Source organism: Eschrichtius robustus, chromosome 3 (genome assembly GCF_028021215.1).
Source record: "Eschrichtius robustus isolate mEscRob2 chromosome 3, mEscRob2.pri, whole genome shotgun sequence".
Lineage (NCBI taxonomy): Eukaryota > Metazoa > Chordata > Mammalia > Artiodactyla > Eschrichtiidae > Eschrichtius > Eschrichtius robustus.
Window position 1 is genome coordinate 145,589,226 of NC_090826.1, and position 19,164 is coordinate 145,608,389.

General features: G+C 42.4%; 1 pseudogene; it reads left to right on the forward strand.

Moving 5' to 3' along the window:
- The first annotated feature begins 15,065 nt into the window (after window positions 1–15,065).
- Window positions 15,066–16,568, forward strand: LOC137761502 (ras-related GTP-binding protein C pseudogene; annotated as a pseudogene).
- Window positions 16,569–19,164: the final 2,596 nt, after the last annotated feature.

Consider the following 19,164-nt stretch of genomic DNA (forward strand, 5'->3'; position numbering starts at 1 on the left):
ATTATTCAGACACTGCTTTCAGATCTAAATCCAGGATCTTTTGGTAATATTAATTCCTCTCCATCTGGTCTGGTTGTGGATCCTTATGTTCTGGTAACCTATAAATTAAAAAGGATGAGTTATCTGCATCATTCCTTCTGCCCAACACACAATGGTGGATCAAGGACAATATAACAACCAGAAACAAAAATTCCCACTCAGTAAAAGAAGAAATGAATGTCAGAGAGTCCATAAAAATTATGAAATGCATGCTGTGCATGCACTGTGAATGTCCCATTCCATGAAGGCAGGAGAATTCCTTGATTAGGAACTGATTTTACTCATTTGGATAAAAGACTTTGTCCACTGGTCTTTGGCTCTGCCTTTTGGAAGTTATTCCTTGTCCATTCTCCTCCCTAGTCACCTCTGCAAGGGGTGTTGGAAATTCTGCCCTCTCCACACCATTCCTAGTTCACTTCATGGTGGTGCAACGTTGGATACTTGAAGATTGTTATACGCATTGAGCAGTTAGAGGCATGTGTAGATTGCGGTCATGCTTCCTGGCCATGCAAGTCCCTTAAGAATGTAGGTTTCAAGCCCACTTGCTTCCAGTCAGTACCATGTGCCAGTAGCATTCCTAGTCAGAACTGTCAAACTTAATTTCTTTGCTTCCTGACCCCATACCTCTCTCAACTGAATGGCAGCAATCCAGAGGACATCAAGCTTGGGGAAAAGGCCAAACTCTTAGATATTCCTTTTTTTGTTCGTTTTTAAGGAAGACTTAGTCTTACTGTACCTCTGTAGCATGAAAACTTTCCACTGCTTGGGTTCTGGAAACACCCAGCTTTCCAACACTTTGAAACTCCATCTAATGGTACTCTATTCCTTTTTATGTCTGACTTGCTAAAGAGCCACTTCTTGCCCAAGTTTATTTTTCTTTTCATAACAGGCTACATATGGCCATGAATGATCAATACATTTTTAACATTCTATTATCCAACCTCCTCCACTAGAGCTACAGGGCTGCCTTAGAACTTACAGACTACGGCTCTACCAAATGTTTAGATGCCTAACCTCTAACCCGTGCCACACGGTTGAGCTTCTCTTGTGACAGTACCTCATGTCTAATAACAATTTCTCTATGATTTAAGGATGCTAAAGGTTATAAACGATAAACCCTAAGATCTCATAGACTTCATAAGTAGTTTGTTTCTTGTTCATGTTGAGGCCAATCTGTGGAGGGGCAGGGATTCTTCCCCATACTGTCAACCCCGTCCCAGGTCTATTGTGCTCTGCTTTCTTCAATGCACAGTATCCAAAGTCTCCCTGGGAGCTGGCATTCTGCCAAATGATGGGGGAAGGATGACTTGCAACATTGCTGCCCTCATTTCACTACTAGAGGAAGTCATATGGCCACATGTAACTATAAAGGTGTCCAAAAAATAAGTCTAGTTGGAGATAAGAAGAGTTTAGCTGGTCTCTGTCAAATAATCTAACAGTGTGGTAGGAAATTAACCATTTGTTATTTAGAGATGTTCCACCTAAAACACAATTAAATGGAGCCGTGTTGGATCATGCAGGAGCTAAAGCAAAGTGAGAAAACGTCACCCTCTCATATTAAAGTCAGTGAGAGTAAAAATGAAAACAAAAGAGCTTGGCCTACTGCAGGGATGATTTGCAAATGTGTTGGGCATGCATTTTCCAAATTCAGTCAGAGTGAAATAGTGTAAGTGTGTATTACATTCTTACCATCAGGAAGGTAAGAATGTAATATAAATTATGCAAAAAAAAAATGTAACCTTAATTGTATTGTAGTATATTTTATGTACTGTTTACAAAAGGAGATTAAAGAGTCAAAGTGTGTCCGTTTTTATACAGTACTAAACAAACAAACAAACAAACAAACAAGAAAACAGAGAGAAGCCAACTATTTCTGGTGGATACAAGTGTTCCAATCACTCAGAAGATCATGTTTTCTCTACTTAAAAAAGGATGAGTCTCTGTACTGTATTTTAACCCGGGGGCAGTATTCCTCTGGTTCATTTGCTGTAACTTTAGTCTCACTAGAATTATGATTATTAATTTTACTAGGTATTTGGACCATGACTTATTGACTATTTACCATAAGCCAACCACTATTCTATGCTCTCTGAACAAGTTAATTTATTTTTTCAACAACTCTGAGTTTTTCCATTTCACTGATGAAGAAACTGAGTCATACTAATGAAATGACTTGTACAACAGGCTACTGGAAATTCAGCTGGCAAGTTGCAGAGTTGGATTTGAGTGTAGATTTCGCTGATGCCAAATCCTTTGATCTCACCTAATAAACAATCCTGCCTCTCGAGGGAAACACATACTGCTACAGGAAAGGAGGAACTCTGGGATAGTGGAAAGTCATATCTTCAATGGAACAAATAGATTTACCTTCTGGTTAAATGTCTTGTGTGAGTCTTGATGGTTTTTGTAGTGTACCCTCTGTGTTTTCAGGTGCAAAAAAAGAAAGAAAATTTGAAAAAAACAACCAGTATTATGCATCCATTGTTGGTATGATTTATATAGTTATTAATAGGATGATTAAATGTCTGCCTACTAAGTACTAGACATCACTCTTCATTTTGTATAATAAACATCCCACAGACGGTCTCAATTTTACTTTGTGTGCTCCCTGGATCTGATATTATGTCTCAAATCACGTTGCAGGTGTGTTATGTGCACCTCTCTCCATTAGGAATACATCACTGATCTGGTCTTCAGTATCTTAAGGTAAAATACTTGTCCATTGATAGATGACTGAAGAGAAGATATGGTATACACACACACACACACACACACACACACACACACAGTGGAATATTACTCAGCCATTAAAAATATGAAATCTTGCCATTTATAACAATATGGATAGACCTAGAGAATATAAGGCTAAGTGAAACAACTCAGACAGAGAAAGACAAATACTGTATGATTTCACTTACATGTGGAATCAAAAAAGCAAAACAAGTGAACAATCACAACAAAACAGAAATAGACTCGTAGATACAGAAAACAAACGGGTTGTTGCCAGAAGGGAGGGGGTGGGGGGATGGGTGAAATAAGGGAAGGGGATTAGGAGGTACAAACCTCTATTTATAAAACAAATAAGTCACAGGGATGTAATGTACAACATAAGGAATATAGTCAATAATAGTGTAATGACCCTGTATGGTGACAGATGGTAACTAGACTTATGGTAAACATTTTGTAATGTATAAAAATACAGAATCACTATGCTGTACACTTGAAACTAATATAATACTGTAAGTCAATTATACTGCAATTAAAAAATAATTCTATCAGGACCACAAAACACTAGAACAAATGTGAATGAAACATGCAACATGTACATGAATCTGTTTTGCTCTGGTCTTAATCATCCCATTTTACTCAAATACGAAAATTCACATAACCCTAACAACAGACTGTCTTCTACCCCGATGCTCACTTGGTGTTGTTCCTGCTGGACTGTATCAAAATCAGTAGCAGATAATTCTGCATAAACAAATTTCATTACTCCAACATTCTGAAATTTATTGGGCAGCATCGTCCATTAATGTTTTCTTTAAATATGGCTAATATTTATTCATGTGCTGTTTCTACAGAACTCTTATGAGATCTTATTCCGTTTGGACTTGACAATTTGATCAGTGAGTTGTCTCCCTCTTGCTGTGAGATTAATATATCTTGAACATTCTATGAATGTTTGAAAATAGACCCTATATACCAGAATTTAACTTTTGTCTCGAAACTTCCTGTAAAACTTTATGATGTACCAAAAAATATAAGTGGAAGGATGAAGACTGAGAAATCAGTTATTTTGTAAAACAACTTACAGTAGAAAAACTGCCAAGGACTGACTGCATAGCACAGGGAACTATGCTCGATATTTTGTAATAACCTATATGGGAAAAGGATCCGAAAAAGAATATGTACATGTATTTATATATGTATATGAATATATGAAATATATATGAAAAAGAATATATACTTACATATATATTCAGTTATATATATATAACTGAATCATTTTGCTCTACACCTGAAACTAACACAACATTGTAAATCAACTATACTTCAATTAAAAAAAATTTTTTTTAAATAGATGCAAAGAACATAAGAAAAATTGCTGCACAATATTTTTCATTCACATTTAATCATATTGAAAACCAATTTAGACTAGCTTGAATATCAAGGAAATCCATTGATTTGTTATGCCATAGCAACCCAACATTAAATATTGAACTGAGAAGCTTGTGCCCACAAATATCTTTGCCTCCACAATGGGGAATCCTACAAAATTCTGGAAACATGCGCTGATATTTTAGTAACTATAACAATGTTATCAAACACAAACATACAAGCCATTCTTTTCCACAGTGAGTCTACAAACATTGGGGTTTCCTACCTAAGGCTGTTTTCATTAGAGAGAGCTTCAACAGGGTGAAAAGTTTAAATAGTAAGAAGCAATGCAGAATAGGATTTTGAAGTCTCAGTATCACAGCCTCTGTTTTTCTTTTCTTACTGTGATTCACTTATTTTACAATGTAGTGCCTCATTTGGCCTCTTCATGCCTCAGAAGACAATACTGCTGTGATTTTGAATTATATCTTTGTTTATTTGGAGGTTCACTACCAGAGGCAAAGGAGTAAAAAAGCCATATTAAATAAGGTATGAATTTGTTGTTGTTGTTGTTCTATTTATAAGAAACCTTTAGAAAAGGCAAAACTGGGGAGCTTCTCTGGTGGCGCAGTGGTTAAGAATCTGTCTGCCAATGCAGGGGACACGGGTTCGAACCCTGGTCTGGGAAGATCCCACATGCCGTGGAGCAACTAAGCCCGTGCGCCACAACTACTGAGCCTGCGTGCCACAACTACTGAAGCCTGCGCGCCTAGAGCCCGTGCTCCACAACAAGAGAAGCCACGGCAATGAGAAGCCCGTGCACCGCAACAAAGAGCAGCCCCCGCTCGCCGCAACTGAAGAAAGCCCACACGCAGCAACGAAGACCCAATGCAGCCAAAAATAAATAAATAATAATAAAATTTAAAAATTAAAAAAAAGAAAAGGCAAAACTGTGGAGACAGAAAGTACCTTAGTGGTTACCTGGAGCTGGGGTTGGGAGCAGGAGTTACTGCAAAAGGGAAGAGGGGAACTTTCTGCAGGGATGGAAGCGTTCTCAGATGGGGCTGCGACCACTGCACAGCTGCATAAATGTACTTTAGGCCACTGAACCTTATTCTAAGAATGGTATCTAAATTATACCTTGATAAAGAGGCCCCTGTCCTCACTGTAAAGGCAAAGTCTTCGCCATGGCCCCCAAGGCCTGCAATGATCTGGCCCCCACCCTCCCTCCCTCTCTGTGCTCCCTCCTCTTCCCTCACTCACCAACCCGCTCTTCCCATACTGGCCTCCTCGCTGTTCCTTCATCGTCCCAGGCACCTCCCTCTTCAGAGCCTTTGCACTGGCTGTTCCCTTCACCTGCAACATTCTTCCCCATGTTACAGCGTGACTCCCTCTCTCACACGTTTCAGGTCTGTTAAGATGTCACCTCCTCAGGGAAGCCTTTCCAGACCACATTATTTATTTTATTTTATTTACTTATTTTTTATCTTTTGGCCATTTCACTCAACATGTGGGATCTTAGTTCTCCGACCAGGGATCGAACCTGTGGCCCCTGCAGTGGAGCCCTAACTGCTGGACCGCCAGGGGAGTCCCCAGACTCCCTATTGAAACGACAACCCTCTTACCCAGTCCCCTTCATTTCCTATCCCCCTCCCCAAATTTTTTCTTTCTTTCTCCCCCTTATTGCCGTTTGACCTGCGGTATATTTTTCTTATCTACCTTGTTCACTGTGTGTCTCTGTCTGTCCGTCCCCTGCCTTCAACTACAACAGAGCTCCCAGTGGGTGGGGCCTCTGTTTTGTCACAGCTGTAGCCTCAGCATTAGCACAGGGCCTAGCATGTAGCAGGGACTCAAGACACATTAGCTGAAGGAAGGATCTCTGGGCCCTGTATCTGAGCCCCTGGAGAAGGAACAGGCTGGCTGGGGCGCCTGCTCTGTGCTAGGCCCCCTGGGTAGGGAGAGGGTGGTGGTGGCTACGGACAGAGCAGTCACTAAGACACTGTTCTTGCTTTTGGATCTGCATGTCCAATCTCACACAATCCCCAGGAACATCCGCTCAGGGGTGCATGAGGGCTGAGAAGCAGTTGAGACCCTGAGGGCCAGGCAGGGGCCAGAAGACAGCCAAACTTTCCAGCATGTCCTCACAGGGCCAGACAGACCAGGAGGCAGCCAGACTTTCCAGTATGTCCCAACTGACTGCCAGGATCCACCCACTATTTGCATCAGGGAATTCCGCCTCAGCCCAGCCTCTGTTTCAAAGTCCATTCATTCCATGAACACTGAGCTCTTGCTCTGCATCCAGCCCTGAGCTGGGCGGCACTGGGGACACAGTGCTGATGAAGGCTCTGCCCTCCTGGGGCTCCTAGTCTAGCGGGGAAGACAGAAAAAGTGGTCCCTTGATGGTGTTAATCACAGATGGGCAGGGCTGGGTCAGGGGAGCCGGGTGGGCTGAAGGAGCCCAGAGGTGGCACCTGACCCAATCTGAGGGGGTCAGAGAGGGCTTCCAGGGGAGACGATGTCTGAGATCTGCTGCAGTAAGTTATCAGCCAGGTAGAGGGGAGAAATGTGAAAGGCTACTATGAGGAAAGAGATAGTAAGCCACACTCCTGGAAATAAAAGAGGTCCAGAGTGGCTGAACCTCCTCTAGGCCAGTGGTTCTCAAACAGGGGTGATTTTGACCTGCAGAGAACATTTGGCAATACCCAGAGACATTGTTCGTTGTCACAGCTGGGGAGAGGTATGTGTGCTACTGGCATCTAGTAAGCAGAGGCCAGGGATGTTCTTACACGTCCTGTAATGCACAGAAGAGCTCCCCTCCTCCACCCCCAGCAAAGAACCATCCAACCCCGAATGTCAATAGTACCAAGGTCAAGGAATCCTAGTCTAATGTGAAGAAAAGTCAGATTGTGCAAGGTCTTGATGTGCTAAAGAATTTGTACTTTATCCTGAAGGCAAAGAGATAGGCTTGAAAGGTTTTAAGCAAAGATGGGACAAGAGAAGATATAGGTGTGCCTGGAAACTCAGGGCAATCAGGGCAGCCTGAGCCCTAGTCTCTCTGACCTAACCCCCACCCAACCCCCCAACCTCCCACGATAAACAACAGGAATTCAGAGGAGGAAAGACTTCCTTTCAGCAAGACCGGAAAGCTCCTGAGGATTGGGATGAGCACTAGGGCAATAAAACATTTCTTGAGCTGCCTCCAGGCCAGACTCAGGCTGAGGTGGTGAAAAGATTCAGACCAGATATACCCAACATTGGGCTCCTTCATACCAGTCTTATCCTGGTGTCATTAATGACCCCCAGATGACGTTATTGACCTTCCTCTGGGCTCCTTCAGGCCCAGGCACAGACTCCTGTCACCACCTCAGTCATCTAGGACTGTAAGTCTGTTTACACATCAGTCTCCTCTCCCACTGCACTGAAGGCAGGGACAAGGCCAGAGCCATCACTGAGGCCCAACTTTGCAGCCCATCGCGGGGCTGGACTTCCTGTCCAAACCCTCCACTTACCACTGGAGATTCGAAGCCCCAAAGAGGGAAAGGACTTGCTTGAGGTCACACAGAGTCGGCTTCATCCTCGTCTCCCAGCCTGCACTCCTCTCCCCCGTGCTGCCTCCCATGAGGCAATGACCTCCCAGTGAATGGGTACACAGTGCCTTGCCGTCACTCCATTGATTCTGGGTGCCTGAAAGATGGCTACCTGAGTGGCCTGGTGTGCCCTGCTGCCTCAGTTTAGTTGAAAAGGTGCTGGTCAGAAGTCATCAGCCCCTGGACTAATTCCCTCATAAGACTAGCTTATGCTGAAAGTATACCCACCCCAGACCTGACCATCTTGGGTCGGGAATGTCTGGTAACTTCTACATGGGATGGATCCCACACCTAACCTGGGTGACTTTCTGTAAGCACCTCACCTTAGTGTCACTGTTCCCTGGCTTCCTATCTGTAACATGGGGCTGTTGGCCTCTGCAGCCCGTGCCCTTACCTGCGATGATTACCTGACTCCCCCAGAACTAGAAAACTCCTGCTTAATCATTGCCCACACTTTGGGCACTGCAGGCAAGACCCTGAATGCCAGACCACTCTAAGAACGGTTTTGGAACTTGGAATCTCTGAGTTGAAACCCAGGATGCCTGGGTGCAAGTCCACTCCCCTCTGCGTCAGTCCCCGCACTCAGCAGAGAGCCTGGTGCCCACAGGCACGAGTGTGTAGGGGATCCGGAGGTCAGCAGGGTCCTGCTGCCCACGCTGCCGGCCTCCTAAGCCCTGGGCCCTTCCTGGGCTTGGTGAGATAGCTCCCTCTGGGCAAGGTGTCCCACTGCCGCAGGATTCTGTGCAAAGGGGCGGGGCACACCCGTGGGAGGCCCCGGGTAAGGAAGAACCCCTCAGGCCCACTTCTGCCTTTGCACTTGACCAGCACTTCCACCCCAGCCCCCTCCTGCTCAGCCTTATATGGTCTGGATTTTTCAATATATTACTTTTCATTACTCTGAGACCCTCACTGTACTTGGAGCCAATGGTAGCATGGTGTGCTTTGCTGTTCTAATTTTTCAAATCTCTCTTAAAATGAGTAGGAAACCACACATAAGGATAAATGTCAGGACAATGACATTAGAAATTAACTTTCCCAGTTAAATAACTTTCCATATTATCTACCATTGAGTTTTCTTTTTTTAAATAATCCACATTAAAAATAAAGTTGTTGGATCTTTTGTTAAATTTGTGAGGTGCCGTTCATTATAAATAAGTCATCCTCTGTAAATTTTAAAGTAAAGAGACTTTTCTTGACTAGTAGATTTGGTAATAGACAGCTCTTCAGAAGGTCCAAGCCAGTAACCTACTCTAAAATTTGACTTTCTCTTTGTTAACTACTATTAATAAAGCACCTAAGAAATAATTCTCATCGGAGCCTCACACTTCTCCACAAAATGTCGGGAAGGACAATATCATTTTTCTCATTTGAAAAACCAAGAAACTGAAGCTCATGAAGTTTTGCGTGTTCAAACAACTTGTAATGATGGAGCTATGATTACAGTCTAGATTTCTAACTGTTAAGTGTTAATAAAATCAAATGGTGACGATCCTGAGTTCTGCAGTCAGAAGAAAATGGGTTAGAATACTGGCTATATTTTGCTTGCTGGGGGCACTGTACAAGTTATTTAATCTCTTCATCACTCAGTTTCTTTATCTTTAAAATAGGGGTAATAATGGTGTCCACTTCATAGCATGGTTGTAAGAATTAAATGAACACTTATGCAATGAATGCCTGGCTTATAATAAGTATTCAATAAATGTTTGCTGATGTAATCAGCCCTGTCCATTCTACTCTACGGAGGCAGCTTCAGTGAAGTGGTAAAAGCTTGGCTTCGGAAGGAGCCAGATGAGTTCTGATTTCTGTTCTATCACATGATCTTTATATGAGTTCCTTCCCTGTGAACTCTTCTGGCCAGTTTTTCATATGTAAAACTGTAAGGGATACTCTGAAGATTAAAGTCCTGGTCTGTAGAAGAGGAGGTTTAATAAAAGTTCACTTTCTTTTATTCTACCTTGAACCTCTGCCAGAAAGTTTCTTTACTAAGTACTTATTTCTTTAGTAGGCATTTAGCCCCTTGTTTATATAAGCCATATTATTCAACAAGGTATTACCAGAACCTAGCATAGTGCCTGCATCTATTAGGTATCCAGCAAATATGTGTGGAACTATGTATTTTATGTTGTAGGAGAGAGAATTCTCTGCCGCTTAGGATGGCCAGAGAAGATTTCAGGAAACAGACAGGATTTAAGTGGATCTTGAATAATGTTTGGAAAATTGGTCACCATGTAAGAATAGAGAATGATAGTTAGGAGACCTGCTCATGAAGATGAGCAGTCCACAAAACCTAAACTTCAAATATGGGCAAGAATGATGATCCTTGTAGAAGCTCTAGAGGTGATATTCTTCAAATCTGACCCAGGAGATATTTAGAGTTCCAAGACAGGAGTGATGCATATCCTGGAAGGAGCACAGGGAAAAGTGAGTATTTGGTGGTGGTTTTAGAAATGGAAAAAAGAGGGCTTCCCTGGTGGTGCAGTGGTTAAGAATGCGCCTGCCAATGCAGGGGACACAGGTTCGTGCCCTGGTCCGGGAAGATCCCACAAGCCGCGGAGCAACTAAGCCCGTGCGCCACAACTACTGAGCCCACACTCTAGAGCCCGCGAGCCACAACTACCGAAGCCCGTGCACCACAAATACTGAAGCCCACACGCCTAGAGCCCGTGCTCCGCAACAAGAGAAGCCACCGCAATGAGAAGCCCGCGCACTGCAACGAACGCCCAACACAGCCAGAGATAAATAAATTAAATAAATAAATTTAAAAAAAAAAAGAAATGGAAAAAGAGTAAAAGTTATCTTTTCCATCTTTTGAAAGTGGTGGAAGAATGGTTCATTAGTCCGTATTCACAATTCTGATATAATAAAATTTAATAAAAGCCAGTTTTTCTTCCATATAGTTTCCTTACTTTGATTTTAACTTTTCAGTTTGGGCTGGAATCATTCCATTGATGTTAATGATATTCCATATATGTATAGAAAGAATCTTTGGACACATTGCTATCTTGTAACTATAGGCTGCAACACTGTCAGGAGATAGAGTCTTTTTAATAATAGGAAACAGTGAGAAGGCATTGGTGTTCTCTGTCACTGGAGGTGTCAACACGTTGGGGGTCTTAGTTGAGGTGGTGGACAAATGGCTGCAGATATTTCATTGAGTTTTCATCTCCACAGGACTCCTCAACTACAGGTGCAGAGTTATCTCATTGCTAAGGGAAGGCTATGTTTGGCAGGAGTTAAAAGTGCTAAAGACATGGAAACTGTGGATATTGCCAGACATTTTTCAAGGATGTGGGTCCAGGTGTCCTGATTTTGAAATTTCCTTTTGAGGCTCCCTCCTACCATGTTAGAGGACAATGATTGATTTCTCTGTTTATTCTCATGCTTGATCTAGAAAAGGATGAGTTTGATCTGAGAGCTTCAGATTACTTTTCGACTACTTGCTTAAAAGGACTTTATTCGTAAACTCTTTCATTACCTTATTTCTTTAGTAAAAACAACTCATTTCCATTTCCTTTTTTTTCTGTTAAGATTTAATTTAATTTTTATTTTTTTGGCTCTGTTGGGTCTTTGTTGCTGTGCGCAGGCTTTCTCTAGTTGCGGCGAGCGGGGGCTACTCTTCGTTGCAGTGCGCAGGCTTCTCATTGCGGTGGCTTCTCTTGTTGCGGAGCGGGGACTCTAGGCACCCCAGCTTCAGCAGTTGTGGCACGCAGGCTCAGTAGTTGTGGCGCACGGGCTTAGTTGCTCTGCGGCATGTGGGATCTTCCTGGACCAGGGCTCGAACCCGTGTCCTCTGCATTGGCAGGTGGATTCTTATCCACTGCGCCACAAAGGAAGTCCCCTTATTTCCATTTCCGATGCCATAATCTAGAGCTTGTCACCATGCAGAGACCTGCTATACTTGAAATCTTCAATTCAGTTATCCTACTCTTTTGCAACAATGTCTTAGTTTCACCCTCATTTTCTATTCTGTGATCTTGAGAGAACTTGGAATTCCAGGACACTTTATCTTCACCTATCGGGTTTTTCTTTTTTTTCCTCCCAATAATTCAACCTTTCCCTCCAGTTGATTCCATGGTTCACATTCTAACCTTTTCTCTTACCAGTAATCTACACCCCAATCTACTCTTACCACTGCCTTGTAAAATTCCAAGCATGGATGAATACCACGTTTCCGGCACAGCACCAGCAAAGTAAACTTCTACTCAATGCCTCCCCAACTTCCTCCTTATTCTTAGAACACTTTAATACTTAATTGGAAGAGGAAATATAGACCATCAAATAAGAGCCCTCTCAACATCTGTGTCTAAGTCTAAAGATTCACCTGCATCCATACTCCATACTCACCTTTCTCTTCTAAAAGAAATGGTATCCCTCTTTTTTGTTGTTGTTGTTGTTTTTGGCCATGCCACGCAGCCTGTGGGCTCTTATTTCCCTGACCAGGGTTTGAACCTGTGCCCCCTGCACTGGAAATGCAGAGTCTTAACTACTGGATGGCCAGGGAAGTCCCAGCATCCCTCTTTTTAAAGTTCATGTCTTTACTTGAGCTCTCTGCATTTCTATTCCACCTACCCTCTCAAGGACTTCACCTACTAATGGTTCCATCTCTCTCCTATCACATTCTTTATTCTCTCCTTCCTATCAGCATTAAGCTTGCTTATATTTCTCCTGTCTCAAGAACAACAAAAACTTCTACTCTCATCTTTCTTTCCTGCTAAAGACACCTCTTTGAATGCGTCATCCACTCTCACCCTTCCACATCCCAACAACCACTTAGTCTTCATACTTTTCTATATGGTTTCTGCCTTTACAAGTCTATTACAATCGATTTGTTCTCACTAAGGATTACAGTGGTTTCTTGTAGTTAAATTCAATGGATAATTACTATTCCATATAACTTTCTGTAGATTTAACATTGTTCCGCAGTTCTTTGCTCTTGGAATCTTTTCTTTTTCTTTTTTGTGGCTGCATTGTGTGGCATGCTGATCTTAGTTCCCAGACCAGGGATTGAATCCATGCCCGCTGCATTGGGAGCATGGAGTCTTAACCACTGGAAGTCCCATGGAATCTTTCTTTCCTTGGTGTCTGTGATACTACACTCTCCTGTTTCCTTTTCTTTTTTTCTTTATTTTTCCTTGCTGATTCCTCTTAATCAGTCTGTTTTGCCAGCTTGTCTTCTGTCATCCATTTCTTAAATGTTGGTATCTCTACGGGCTTTATTCTCAGCTCTCTTTACTGTAGATTCTCTTGCCAGTCAATCTCATTAAGTTCCATGGTTCAGTTTTCCCACCATATGCTGATGACTGCCATATCCTCATGTCTATTCCAGCAGCTCTTCTGAGTAACAGATTCATGCATACAGCTCCTTTTGGATTTCCAACAGGTACATATTGGCCTTAGTCTTTTCAGGCTACCATAACAAACTACCACTGAATAGCTGGTTTTAAAGAATAGAAATTTATTTTCTCATAGTAGTAGAGGCTAGCAGTCTGAGATCAGGGTGCCAGCATGATTGGATTCTGGTGATGCCATCTTGCCGACTTCTAGAAGGTCATCTTCTCACTGTGTACTCATGTGGTGGGGGTCTGGGGAATCTTTCTCTTCCTTTTCTTATAAGGCCACAGTCCTATCAGATTAGGGTCCTACCGTATGTTCTCATTTAACCTTAAATATCTCCACAAAAGCCCTATCTCCAGATACAGCCACCTTGGAGGTTAGAGCTTCAACATGTGAATTTGGGTTGGTGGAGGGAATAATTCAGTCCAAAGCAATGTCCAAGATTGAACTCATCAGCTTCATACTAAAATCAGTTCCATTTTCTGTGTTCCAATTTTAAGGAATTTCACCAGAGGCAGTACAATTCAGAAATAAAGAAAACGGGTGCTAGAGCCAGTCTTCTTGGGCTCAAATCCAGATTCTTATCTTTTACTAAAAATTTGCCCTTGGGCCTCATTTTTTTATCCATAAATGGAATTATTATATAGTATCTATCACATAGGAATGTGGTGAGGATTAAATGAGTTGATATAATCCTTGAAACAGTACCAGGCACATGGATATAATTATCAAAACAGTGCTCAGTAAACATCAGCTATTATTATATCATCCACCTAATCGATTAAACCAAATGCCTGCATGTCATCCTTGACCCTTACCTCTCCCTTCTCTCTGGTGTTTACTTAATTTCCAGGTTCTACAGTTTCTATCTCCTTAACATTCTGGAACTGATTCACATTCTCCATCCCCTTACCTTTTTTCCCAGGCCAGGAACCACTTCTCTTTTCTAGATTGCTACAATAACACATTAACTAGTATTTGCTACAATAACATATTAACTGGTCTTCCTTGGCTGACCTCCTTCCAGTCTAGTCTCTCTCCACATCCAGAGTGTTTTTCCAAAAATGCAAATCTCTTCATATCAGTTCTCTGCCTAAATCCATTAAACGGTTCCCCCCAAATCTTTATAATGGTTTACAGGCTTTTCATGATCTTCCCATGCTTACCTTTATTTATTATTCTCATTTCTGTCCACTCACCAATTCTCACTCCATGTGGTAGCTACACTTTAAATTACTTTATTTACTTTAAGGCTGTGCTTCCCAAGAAACTTTTTACTTTATAACACACAGAAAATGATAATATGTGCAATGGCACACTGGGGTAAACCAACAAGTTTGCTTGTGTCTAGCGGCAATTGGCCTGAGATCTCATCTAGCACCCCCAAGGGTGAGAGAATCAAGATTTAAACATATCTGTAACTCTTTCACAACCTAGCAGCATAACTAAGGCACATTAGCTTGAAAGCTGTGTCTAATTACAGATTACCACACCAGTGCCATGAATTCCACTGTCCCTTCCTAGAGCCACCATAACCAAACATCAAAACTCTTCTAGGGGGACTTCCCTGGTGGGGCAGTGGTTAAGAATCCGCCTGCCAATGCAGGGGACACGGGTTCGAGCCCTGGCCTGGGAAGATCCCATATGCCGTGGAGCAGCTAAGACCGTGCGCCACAACTACTGAGCCTGCACTCTAGAGCCTGCAAGCCACAACTACTGAGCCCGTGCGCCACAACTACTGAGGCTGTGCTCTAGAGCCCGCAAGCCACAACTACTGAAGCCCACGCACCTAGAGCCGCTGCTCCGCAACAAGAGAAGCCACTGCAATGAGAAGCCAGTGCACCGCAACGAAGAGTAACCCCTCTCGCCACAACTAGAGAAAGCCGCGCACAGCGACGAAGACCCAACACAGCCAAAAATAAAAACAAATAAATAAATAAATTTATTAAAAAAAAAAAAAACAAAAACTCTTCTAGGGACCGCATGCCGTTGGCGGCTGCCGGGGGCGGTGGCGGCGGCGGCCTGGGGAGGCGGCGGCCTGGCTCGGCCTGGCGTGGCCTGTCAGGGCGCGGGCGGCGGCGGCTCCAGCACCATGTCCCTGCAGTACGGGGCGGAGGAGACGCCCCTCGCCGGCAGTTACGGCCCGGCGGACTCGTTCCCAAAGGACTTCGGCTACGGCGTGGAGGAGGAAGAAGAGGAGGCGGCAGCCGCGGGCGGCGGGGTTGGGGCGCTGACCGGCCGAGGCTGTGTCCCGGGGTGGGGGGGGCGGGGCGCTGACAGCTCCAAGCCTAGGATTCTGCTCGTGGGGCTCAGGCGCAGCGGCAAGTCCTCCATCCAGAAGGTGGTGCTTCATAAAATGTCACCCAACGAGACCCTCTTTTTGGAAAGTACCAACAAGATTTACAAAGATGACATTTCAAATAGCTCCTTTGTGAATTTCCAAATATGGGATTTTCCTGGGCAAATGGACTTTTTCGACCCTACTTTTGACTACGAGATGATCTTCAGGGGAACAGGAGCTTTGATATATGACATTGATGCACAGGATAACTACATGGAGGCTTTAACAAGACTTCACATTACTGTTTCTAAAGCCTACAAAGTTAACCCAGACATGAATTTTGAGGTTTTTATTCACAAAGTTGATGGTCTGTCTGATGATCACAAAATAGAAACACAGATGGACATTCATCAAAGGGCCAATGACGACCTTGCAGGTGCTGGGCTAGAAAAACTCCACCTTAGCTTTTATTTGACCTAGTATCTATGACCATTCAATATTTGAAGCCTTTAGTAAGGTGGTGCAGAAACTTATCCCACAACTACCGACCTTGGAAAATCTATTAAATATCTTTATATCAAATTCAGGTATTGAAAAAGCTTTTCTCTTCGATGTCGTCAGCAAAATCTACATTGCAACAGACAGTTCTGTGGATGTGCAGTCATACGAACTTTGCTGTGACATGATTGATGTTGTAATTGATGTGTCTTGTATATATGGGTTAAAGGAAGATGGAAGTGGAAGTGCTTATGACAAAGAATCTATGGCCATCATCAAGCTGAATAACACAACGGTCCTGTATTTAAAGGAGGTGACTAAATTTTTGGCACTGGTCTGCATCCTTAGGGAAGAAAGTTTTGAACGAAAAGGTTTAATAGACTACAACTTCCATTGTTTCCGAAAAGCTATTCATGAGGTTTTTGAGGTGGGTGTGACTTCTCACAGGAGCTGTGGTCACCAGACCAGTGCCCCCAGCCTGAAAGCGTTGGCACACAATGGCACACCACGACATGCCATCTAGCCTGAATGCCGGTGGTCGGGGTCTGTGCCAGCTTATTCTTCACTCCAGGGTCAGATGCCACATGCTACAGGACATGGAAGTTGCCGCTTGTGGGAATCTGGTGCCTGTTGCACTAGAGACAAGGGGTAGAGTTTCTCATTTGGATGAAAACCCCTTCAACCAGTGGTGTGCAACTGAAGCTACTATTTCTTTTTTTTAAAAAAATGGCAAAAAAGAATTTTATAGACCACAGACCTCAAGTGTCTTTCTCCTCTTGGGGGTCCTACTTTAAGTAGTTGGGATATTTTGGACCTGGAGATAACATCACTTACCCATCCTTACTAGAGAATGTTGCTGTCAATTACCAGTTGAAAATAATAGAAAGAACTGAGTTTTTATATGCTTCGCTTAGATTTTCATTTGAGTAGTCTCTGAAAATCCTGCCTTGCTTAAGTTCTAACACTGCCTCTCAGATTTCAATTTTGGACCTTGCACACCTCAGACCTTCTAAATGCATTTGCTTGCTAACTCAGAAGACACATGGTCTGACTGCAGCAAAGGACATTCCTGTATTTGTTTCTGAAGAAATGAAAAAATTTTATGCTGCATCAAGTCAAGAACAAGGCTCAACAGTGGCTGCTGCATTAGTTCCCTCGGAAGTGTTGAAGAACGAACTTTAAAACAGAAGAAAATTTGTGCACCTGTGTTTTGGGTACCAGATATCTGGGTTCTTGCTCCCACGTTAGATAAATGATTCTGATCACTGTAACAAAGGGAATTAAAAAAGAATTTGTTTTCCCCGCAATCTCCTCCTCTTAGGAGGGAAACTCATTATGTCACTGAATTATGTAGCTCACTTTTCTTTAAACTTGATACCAGCCCCCACATTCCTTTTATTCTAAGCTATTGAGATCCTTTAAGAATTGCTGTTTTGTTGATCCTGAATGACCCTAAGGCGCTGGTGGGCTGCCCACTGGGACTTGAAGAGAGCATATGGCACCACGATGTGTCGTTAAACATACTTCGTCTTCAGTATTCTGACACCAAGTGTCAACTGTGGTACTTTCTTCACCTAGGATATTAATTCATAATTGTTTCTTTTTGTTGACAGTTGATACCCTTTTCCATTGACTTAAACTTACACGTTATTTTTACTCCACATGCCCAGTAGTCATATATTCCAAAGCCACTGGATCACTTGAGTACATAAGTGCCACTGTTTAATGAAATATGTATATTCAGGTCTGTAAACCTAACCGTGTGACTTGGAATGCTTCCTGCAGACGATTCTGACTGTTGAGTATTTACATGGACCATGGTGATATCCAAAAAAAACAATGCTTTTATATTTATAGATTATTTCATTGAACTATATAAAATGGGTATCAATAAATGTATTTACTCCAGAAAAAAAAAAAAAAAAACTCTTCTAAAGTGCAAACTAATCCTTCACATCCCACTTTAGAGGGCACTTCCTCTAAGAGTCTTCACTTACCTTTCATGTCTGTTTCTTTTGTTTGTTTGTTTTTTGTTTTGTTTTGTTTTTCCTGTGTGCTCCGTATAGCAGCTATGTGTCCCCTTTCATCGCTTATATAAAAACATGTTCCTGAGGAACTTTCCACATGTATTGATAATACAATAATAGATAAATGCTTAGGATCTAGTGGGAACATAGAAAACTCTGCAGGGAGTTTATATGAATCCAATAGTAATATAAAATTAATTCTCAACATTGCCTAAAAATCCTGACCAATGCTGTTACTTCCTGTACTTAATTAATTAGGTAGATTCTTCATTGACATAATAAAACAAACACTTTTTAAACAGTAAACCAACTCCCTTTTTAGCCAATGCAATTGCCTACCTTAGGTACCAGTATAAACAAGCAAGACAATTGCTTCCCTGAAATAAGGAAGATGTAGTTCCAGCTAAGCCTGGCTTTTGGCAGCAGCATTAGAGTGAATCTAACTAAAAGGTAGATATTTACATGGTAGGTTCATTTTGGGGTGAAAATTTAAATGCTCTCAAGCATCAGAATCTCTATATGCAAAGGTTGGGCTTCCCTGGTGGCTCAGCGGTTAAGAATCCGCCTGCCAATGCAGGGGACGCGGGTTCGAGCCCTGGTCCGGGAAAATCCCACATGCCACAGAGCAACTAAGCCCGTGCGCCACAACTACTGAGCCTGCGCTCTAGATCCCGTGCTCCACAAGAGAAGCCACCACAATGAGAAGCCTGTGCACCGCAATGAAGAGTAGTTCCCGCTCTCTGCAGCTAGAGAAAGCCTGTGCAGCAAGAAAGACACAACACAGCAAATATAAATAAATAAATTAATTAAAAAAAAAAGAATCTCTATATACAAAGGTAAATTCCACTATCATCTTCCAGAAGCAGTTGTGTCTTAAATGCATAATTCCTTTACCCTTTTGGATTCTTGACTCAAGCCAATTTCAAACTCTGTGAATAACTGAGAATTAACTTGACATTTTAACATCTCTACTCTTGGAAATAACAATGGTTCCACTAATTCCAAAGTGCTTTTTAAAGATAACTCAGTCTATTTAACATTTCATGTCTTGTTACATCATTGGGACTAATAATATAAATACAGAAACATAAATTAATCCCCGTTATTCCTTTAAGCTAATTTATCTGATTTTGAATTACAACCTATTTTTTTTAACATCTTTATTGGAGTATAATTGCTTTACAATGGTGTGTTAGTTTCTGCTTTATAACAAAGTGAATCAGTTATACATATACATATATCCCCATATCTCTTCCCTCTTGCATCTCCCTCCTTCCCACCCTCCCTATCCCACCCTTCT